We start from the raw sequence: 10,492 nt of genomic DNA, 5'->3' as shown, positions 1-10,492 counted from the left end.
GTGATAACTAGCCGATTAACCTTCGCCGAATAATACGTCATTTTTTAACTGTGATTAATTGGACCATGTTATGCAGAAACCCTCCAACTCACAAATTGGCAAGTAATTGCATTTGAATATTTTCAGAATTAAAGAAAAATCAAATTGGTTCGATCAGGTTAGTCAAATACTTGAAAGCGGTCAGGTTGGTAGTCGAAATAATCGGCGGGTATGTATGAGGAGATGCATGAATGTGGAAGAGGTGAAAAACGTTTGCAAAGACAGAGTGGTGTGGCATTCTTTTATATCTGTCTACCCCTGCGGGAAAGCAGTATGATGGTTAGTTTGTTTAAAAAAATAGTTGAATAAAATATACCATCCCTTTGTTAAATAATGGAAGTTAGGATTGTTTTTATTTCCATAAAGACGCACTGTTTATTGTGTGTCATATTTTTTTTTAATTCTGTCGATAAGGTTAAAGTTCAGTATTTCAATGGTTGGATGGTTTCACCAAAATTAAAAAGAATATATATAATGAACTCATCCAACCGTCATTGATAGTTTCGGTGAAATTGTTTTTTTTTTCCTAGTTCACAGTAGAATTAAAACACGGATTTTTTCGCAGTACCTATGTTTATATATGTAAAAAGTTTTAATATGAAAAATGCCGAAAGGTCAACAAACATGGATGTTTTTAACATATTTTTTCATGGATTTATTGGTTGTGGGTTAAAAAAATAAGTTCTCTAAAAAGTAATGTTTTATGTGGTGGTTTGGATGGTTTCTGCATAACATGGCCCAATTACGGCCCGCGAAGACAGCCTCAGAATTATTCAGCGTGAAATTTTGGTCATACGACGAAGAATGGCGTAGAAGTCAGATGAGGGTCAAAAGAAGAAGAATGTTTTGATGAGATAATTCAATGAGAGTAGGTTGTTTTATAAGAAATAAAGTCTGTGGGGTTCCAATTTAAAGAAAAGTCAAACGCGGTAACCACTGCACTATGGAGGTGGACTAAAGAAAATGACAAGTATCTAGAAATATAGGCTACATAGTTTCAACTTTTGTAACACACATTGTAACACAAGAAGGAAAGTAATAGTTTGACCGCAAGTAATGCTGGACTCTACACCGCAAATTGACCAATATCTTAGATTTTAGTACCTATGTGTATAGAAATAAATTGAAAAAGTCAATAACGTTAAAAAAACTGTGGAAGCAACCTGTGTCAGATTTTGAACATAAAATAAATTATTGTTGACTTTGTGTAAATGTACATATATACATTATAATATGTTACGGTACGTCGTTAAAAAAATACTAACAAAAGTTGCATTGATTCTATAATTAGAACAACTGTCAAGATTTTTTTTGTATAAGTTGGCTAAAATCTCTTGGCAAATTAGTAATAAAAGCTCTGATCACAATTAATGAATATCATATAAACATATATTTTTAATTAATAATTTTTTTAAATATTTTTTTGCTGGTTATCAAATCACAAAGAAAGTACTTTCGTGAAAATGATTTCGAAAAAAAAAATTACACTTTTTTTTATTAAATAACTGCATTATTTAAATTTGTGAATTTTTTTTCAAACACTCGTAATATAAATATTCTGTAGATCACAAAAAAACAAGTTAAATGTAAAAAAAAAAATAAAAAGGTAAAAATAAGTATAAACATAAAAAAAGTTTTTTTTAAAGATTAAAATATGATTTTTTAACTGACAAAAAATACAACATTAGAGCAAAGGCTCTAACATGCACATACATATTAATATGACAAAAGGCTAATTTTGAGATGCCTTTGACCATAAATTCGAAAGTTGTGGAAAATGACCCTCATAAAAAATAAAAATATGTTTAAATATACAAAATAATTTGCATTGATGGAATTCGAAGACGTCCCATGGCATTTGCGTCATTTTTTCGAGATAAATTAAACGCACGTTTAAATTTTGTCAAAGAAAATCATTATTTCAATCCATTACAATAATGCACATAGATATACTGAGGTGACAATATCAATGACTGAATTGAATTTCCTAATGTACAAATAATAATATCCGTTCACTGTCTTTTAATGTTCCCACCTTGACAATAACACAAAGGTTATTTGGACACTTCTTGTCATGATTAAGAAACAGATTATAAAAATATTGGATAAAATATGAATCGAGTAGATAATATTTTTGTCATAGAATTAATTTGACTATATTATGATTTCCAAAAATACTTGTAAATGGCATTCAACATATTTTATTATTATTACGAAACGTATTAATTCATTAATTATTATTATTATAGTTTTCTTTCTTTGTTTAATATTTGAAAGAATATCTTTAATTTTAAAAATGACTCCTTGTCTTGTTAATGCAAAGTAGGAACGATAAAAATAATATAAGCTAAACAATTTTAAATAATACAAACACAACCTTTTTCTTTAATTATCTTAACGTATTTTTATCGAAGGTTTGTAAATTCAGGAAATGTGTATCTTCAATGCCGTTAATTTAAACATTTCCTCTGTTGAAAATAACGACCTATTAAAGATGCACTTGAAAAAGTTTTATATTTCCTTTTGTATTTGCTTACATATATATTTATTTCGACTATGGATTCGCTGTTTTAAAATTCTTGTAATTTTTTAAGAGTAATTTCGTGTGGTAAATATATTGGTAAAATAAAATGCTCTTTATATTTGAAATATATTACATGAAAACTTAAGCCTTAATGTTTTTTTGTTGTTGTAAATTTGTTTATGAAAATTAATTTATACTATTTTGAATTTTAATAAAGAATCATGTATGGTTTTTATTTGCCATAAATATGTTTTTTGTTAAAAGCTTATAAATAAAATCTTAAAATTTTTCATTTTAAGGATATTATTATTATGTCGAATCAAATTTAATATTGAAATGAAAGGTTTTCGATATCTTATTATCTTTGCACTTGCTGATGTCTAAAAATGTCTAATCAGATAAAATGGGGTAAGATATATTTTTTTTCAAAATAAAAACAGATCTCTGGTATCTACCCCTTACTTTGGTACCCTTACCCTTATTTGAAGAAATTATGTTTTTCCTTTATTTCTAAACATTTGTTGGTTTTCATAGATTATTTTTAATTTTAACTAAAATGCAAATGTTATAGAATATTGTGGATCTAGACAGGAAAGTCAGTAAATACCTCTGGCAAAGGGTAGCATAACTATTTAGTATTAATTCTAAGCCAAAGAAGACTGACATCGGCAATGTTTGAGATCAGATTGACTGGAGTTAACACAACAAAAAGACGGTAGATCTGTAATGTACAAAGAAATCGATAAAAAACTGCCACATATTTTTTTTCAAAAAGGAAATTCTATTAGTACGCAGAATGGAATTGGAGTAAAGGAGTGAATGATTTTGTATAAAAAAACAGATATCTTTACAAAATATATTTCATGTTGTACTTTTCACCAAATATTGACTACAATTTAAATCTAATAAATATATAAAATAAAATGACAACTATAATTTTTTTTCGACATATATTTTATGTAACCAGTGACCAGGTGTTGTCGTTACTGACATCATTCTCCTGGTTTTATTTTATTTTATTAAAAACAGTTCCACCAGAATATGTCAGTAAAAAACTTAAATCGATTAAATAAACATTTATGTTTTATTAAATTGAAATTTAAACAATACAGATAAATCAAAACGTTTTTGTTTTTATTTGTTAATGACTTTTGTGACATTGTGCGATGTATTTTTTTAAATCTGTATTTAATATTTCATGGCGTGGTTTGAAACAAAGCATTATGAAAATTTCCTGAAGCTAAATACTGCAGTCAATGGCAGGAAATCATGTACATGTGTACGTTTGACCACTCCATCAGTTGGTAGGTCCACCAAGGTTAGGTGCTTCTGGTTTCCGAAGGTCGGGCATTGCCTCGTGAATTCCCAGAGAAATTTTAAACACTTTGTAATAAATGTGGTAGTAGATTTGGAGGTCTTGAACGGAGTCATCCAACTCTAGGCGAGCACTAACTACCCATTGCAAATATTGCGCCAATTCAGAGAGATAATAAACATGATTATATTGACTCGTGAACATGATTGTCTGGACAAATATTTTATTTGATATTTTAAAGGTCTCCAAGAAGGACATACTACAGTGATAGTAATAATACAAAAAAATATTAGAAAAATATTTTATTAAAATAAAATTAACGATAAATTTAAAATAAGTAAATTTCACTTAAGTCATATGTATCACTAAGAATATCCGTCTCATAGTTAGCGCGTTTTTCTACCGTTTGGGGACACCAGGTTCAATCCCAGGGGAGGGTTCAAAATAAATATATTATAGTGATTGTATGTTCGTTCAGTTTTCATCCGAATAATTTTTTTAATGGAAACATCATACTGATATCATGTACCTAAATACATAAATAAATTTTTAAAGACTTTAAAAACGTGTTTATATAATTATTTTTATAAATTCATTATTCAATAAATGTAAGTAATTAAAACGAAATTTGTAAGAAAATTAATTATTACAAGAAAAAAATCGTATTAACAAGAACCTAATATCTTATATAAAGAATATTTATAATGGCTTTAAGCGCTCCTTAAACGTTATAAATTATCAATATATAAGTTTTTTTTACGTAATCACATTTCACAATGACGTTCTTATATTCAATGGGAATAATAAAATACTGAATATTAACCGGAACTGTGTATTTATTGAAAATTTAAAAAAAAAGTATTAGAATTCTCAGTAATACAAAATACGATCACATAATTTTCAAATACACAACCTTGTTCAATGTTAAACACAGAGATTGATAATGTAATATAGGAATTTAGTGAACGGCATATATTGGTACGTGTGCATATGACTGGAAACCGAATTTCAATTATATTCGACCGCCATTAAATATATTTAATAAACGTAATGTGCTCTGGTCAACTTGACCCAGTGATACTGACCAGGATAGAGAATTGTTAATTTGGTGGTTGAATTTAGCTGAGCGTTTCATAGAGGAAGTTGCGTAGCTTATTTCTCCTGGTGTCAGTTAATTGAGAAATGGTCAAAACTGCTTCAATGCCATCTTGTCTACACCGCCAGAAGAATGCAGTCGAATATTTCGTTATTCATGACTGTTATTGAAAATGCAAGTAAAAACTAGTTGAAAAACGCCTTGAGAACACGGCTTGTAACGAGATAAGTTCAGTAAAGAGTAGCAATGAATGGATATAAAACGTAAGGGAGTTCAACTGGTGACCTTCGAAGAGAGCAAAGTCCCATATAGTCTGGTCATCGACTCATACCGATTCAAGGGTGCTGTACGCAATCGAGGGTGACCAAAACACTGTATGTTTTCCATCCAACACATTTTATAATTCTTATGCAGATTTTTTAATTCAAATTTTACTTAGTAAATACCACAATTTTAAAATTCGTGTGTAGATTTTTAAGTTTAAGTTTCATTTGGTAAATACTACTCTTTCTTGAAATCTTTTTACAGTTATAGTTTCAATGCATTTCGCATCATTTTTAAACACCGTGTGTGAAGCTAAGTCTCACTTTTGGAGTTGTGTCCTTGGGTTTTTGAAAGATGAAGAGGAGGTAGTTGTTTCTCATTTTAAAAAAATATCAGTGGTTACAAAGACAATAGGGGTGAGGCTTTAGTCATTGTCATGTTGTTAATCATGGGTTTATTACTATCTATAATTAACTATATAACTGTTTTTCGCAGATATTTTGTGACACATTTTATGAACTTTATAAAATTAAACAACTTTGTTTTAACCGCTTTTTATTATTACTACACTTTAACCTACCGGTTTCGACAAGAACCTTATCATCATCAGGGTTGATTAAATTCTAAAACATTAAAATATTTATAATTAATTACATTCCCTTACAAAAAACTAAATCCTTAATGTAGTTTTTGGTAAGGGAATGTAATTAATTATGAGTATATTAATGTTTTTAATGTTTTAGAATTTAATAAACCCTAATGATGACAAGGTTTTTAAAGGTAGGTTAAAGTATACTAATAATAAAAAAAAGTGGTGAAAACAAAGTTGTTTAATTTTATAAACTATCACAATGACTGTGTTTTACTTACTTTCAATGTTATAATAGATGGCTGACTTCAGTTATTAATTTAATTTATTACAATCTCTCTAAAGCCCTTTGTAGGCATTTCTGTTGAAATTGGATGATTCATTATTATTTACATTAAAAATTCCAACATACCAATCGCCAAAGAATTTCAGTTGAAACATGATACGTATTTTCACTAACTGACTAGCCAACCATCATGCCGCTTTACCGCTGAGGTAGGCAGAGAAAACAGAACTCCTGACTTGTATTTCAGTGTTTGAATTAATTTTTCATGCCAAAAACATATTTATTCATAAATATAAAATAAAAGTTTTGTACTGACATTTCTTGGTGGAACTGCATTTTATAGAATAAAATAATAAATTTGAAGTTTTTTCCATTAATTTTATTTGACCAGCAACCGGGTATCGTCGTAACCGACATCATCAGACTGGTGTGAGGTTAGACAAAATTCTTATATTTTGATATAAATTATGTTAAATGTTATATACGCAACAAGGCAGGGGTTGAACACCATGATTTTAATTTCATCAATTGATTCGGCAGTCACTTTGTGGTAAAAAGCATAATTCTAAATTTAAGTTTTACTAAGTAAAAACCATAAATAGAGGGATTTACCAAGTAAAACTTATATCACAAACCATGATTTAACATATTTTTTTCTGACAAAAATAATTTTAAAGAGCTTAAGTATTGTATTATAATAATAATTACATGTAAGTTATTGTTTAAACGTTCTTTCCTCACTCATTCGTTACACATGTCCAAAACATCTTGAGACACATTTCTTAATTTTGTCGAAACTGTTTATCTCAGATTTGTGTTACTTCCTTATTTCGCCATTCAAACGTCTAACCATCAGCAACGTTAGTCCGCGCATTAGTCTGAGTGATCAGATTATGACTACAATCGGTCTACTTTCATCTTTCTTTTGCCAACTCCATGCTTTGTTATCACACTTTTATTGATAATTATGTATAATTAATTTAATTAGATAACATAATACCAACAAGTATATAACTAATTTATAAAATAAATACTATTTTTTTCCCCACTTGAGTATTATATTATTACGACTAGTTTCGGAAGCTACAGATTCTTCCATTACGGGTTTGAATAAAAACCCATAGATGGAAGCATCTGTAGCTTCCAAAAATAGTCGTACCGATATAATAGTCAAGTGGTAAAAAAAGAGTTTAAAAAAAAAAAACATTTCTTATCAGAAAAATGAATGCCGAAACAATAAATAATAAAACAGTTTTATATTTTTTCCACTTTTGTTTTATTTGACCAGACCAAACTAGTCTTATGATATCTGTAAAGACAAAACCCAGTCACTGACGAAATAAAATAAAAGTGAATAAAACTTTATATTTTTTTGTTTTATTATATAAAATACAATTCCAAAAATAAATGTCAGTACAAAATATAAATCGAATAGAAAATAGATAAGACATAAAAAAGGAATATAATCTGTATAAGAAGTGTAAGTTTATACCGACATCATCAGACCAGTTTGATGATATGAGTAATGACAAACCCGATTACTGGCTAAATAAAATAAATTTGGAAAAAAGTATATAGTTAGTGTTGCATTTTATAAAATACAGTTCCACCAAGAAATGTATAAAAGATAATAAAGTACAAAATATAAATCTAATAAAATCTATAAGATATAAATAGGGAATAGGTATTATCTTTAAAAGATATCTAAGTTTTACCAGGAAATGGGTTATATATTATATATTATACAAAGCATAAATCTAATCAAATCTATAAGATATAAAAAGGGAATATAATCTACAAAACGCACACTCCTTTCAAGAACGTCACAAATCAAAAATCGCCAATGTTCAGTTGTACATGTTTTCGGAATATCCAGAAAATGTACTATATCCCAGAAAAAGAGGCATATTTTTAACTAAATATATACCCGCTACAGGGCAGAAAGTGTTGTTTTTGCATTTTGAAGAAAAGGTATTGTTTAATTATTTTTTTTTAATATCCTAAATATTTTTCAACTGGAGGAAAAACCTTTAGGTTTTCCTAAAAAGATCTGTTGCATAGTAAAAAGATCAGTAAGTGGCTTGATATTTACTTTTAATACATTGTATTTTATTTTTAAACTTTAAAAACGTTCTCCTGAAAAATCTTTTATTTTTATTTATGACGTTCTTGAAAGGAGTGAGCGAAAAGAAGTCTTAGTTTTTACCAGGAAATGGGTTATATATTACATATTATACAAAGCATAAATTTAATCAAATCTATAAAATATAAAAATGAAAATATAATCTTTATTATATATCTAAGTTTTTACGAGGAAATGGGTTATATATTATATATTATACAGAACATAAATCTAATAAAATCTAAAAAATATAAAAAGGGAATATAATCTACAAAAGAAGTCTAAGTTTTTACAAGGAAATGGGTTATATATTACATGTTATACAAAGCATAAATCTAATAAAATCTATAAGATATACAAAGGGAATATAATCTACAAAAGAAGTCCAAGCTTTTACCAGGAAATGGGTTATATATTACATAAATTACATATTATACAAAGCATAAATCTAATCAAATCTATAAGATATAAAAAGGAAATATAATCTACAAAAGAAGTCTAAGTTTTTACCAGGAAATGGGTTATATATTACATATTATACAAAGCATAAATCTAATCAAATCTATAAGATATAAAAAGGGAATATAATCTACAAAAGAAGTCCAAGTTTTTACCAGGAAATGGGTTATATATAACATAAATTACATATTATACAAAGCATAAATCTAATCAAATCTATAAGATATAAAAAGGAAATATAATCTACAAAAGAAGTCTAAGTTTTTACCAAGAAATGGGTTAAATATTACATATTATACAAAGCATAAATCTAATCAAATCTATAAGATATAAAAAGGGAATATAATCTACAAAAGAAGTCTAAGTTTTTACCAGGAAATGGGTTATATAATACAAATTATACAAACCATGAATCTAATCATATCTATAAGATATAAAAAGGGAATATAATATACATAAGATGTCTAGGTTTTTACCAGGAAATAGGTCTAAAATATAGAAGTTAATTGCTTTGCATTATTTATTATTCCGCATCAGTTCACAGGATGGCAAAATGTATTTAATTTATTAATAATTTGCGAGAAAAATGTTTTACAAGGTTACGGTTTTTGCATTTAACAATAGATGATTCATAACCAATCAGTCGTGGACACGACCAGTAGCGGCTTTAGATATATTTGTATAATGTAAGATGCAGTTTGTGAAAGGAGAAAAATTACGAAATATTGTATTGTTCTCTGGGCTTTTATCTCAAAGGAAGATAACGCGTTAATTATGTAGTATAGATAATTTTTAATTTGAAATAAAACTTAATGGGAATCAGATGAGGATTAAGAGTGAAATTTCAAGGTCGCGTCACGCATATTAGGCACAGTTTGTTACACGAGAGAAGAAATATATATGACGCAGAGAGAACGAGAACGAAAGCTATGCATTCCTGCGCCAAGGGAGTGAAGTAAAAGAGAGCTATGAGTACACAACGATGGAATAAGAAACTAAAGCGCATGCGCGCGTTATATATCTACACGTCAGATGCTATATATGAACACGTGCGGTATTACGCATTGTATTAGTAATATTTTTCATTGTGTTTTGTGACTACTTTTTTCAACAACGAAATTCAGGACTACAATAGATGCAAATTGTTCTCGTTATCTCGATATTCTCTGATGAAGATCATTATGAGATAAAATGCAATAGTAATAATCACGATAGTAAAAAAATTTCAGAAAACACAACGGAATTCTAGAAAATTTATTCCAGCCCTTATCCGCAACAAACGGTGCAAAGGGTACTGCTTTAAACCAGTGCTATCCCAATCGTAAGATATATTAAATAAAGGTGATTATCCCTACTCTTCAGGTACAGTATAAAATTGAATCATTATTAGAGTGCGAGGTAACGTATTTATTTTGACCCCCCTGGGAATCAAATTAGGGACCTCCAGGTAGCCAAACGTACTAACTTTTATATTACGGAGGCAGATATTTAAAAAAAATATTTAATTAATAATATATACGAGACACATCTTAAAAAATAAGTTTGTTTTCATATTTTATTTTTCATTTTTCATAAACATGTTTTATTTCCTTGCCATTATAATTGTCAGGGGCTTGGGAAGTTAGTCCCTCACTGGGTAATATAATACCATAGTCATTAATAATGCAGTTTTCAAATGCTAATAGAGTGCAAATCCTCCGGAAAATGTTTATAAAACGGTGTTTACGTGATTAAAGAATACATTTGGGTCAAGAATAGGTATAAAAAATGTCGATGAACGTAATACAGAGTCATAGTC

Source organism: Brachycentrus maculatus, unplaced genomic scaffold (assembly GCF_059751285.1).
Source record: "Brachycentrus maculatus isolate JH-2025_06_01 unplaced genomic scaffold, ASM5975128v1 h1tg000158l, whole genome shotgun sequence".
NCBI classification, from domain to species: domain Eukaryota; kingdom Metazoa; phylum Arthropoda; class Insecta; order Trichoptera; family Brachycentridae; genus Brachycentrus; species Brachycentrus maculatus.
Note: the sequence above shows the minus strand (reverse complement) of the source record.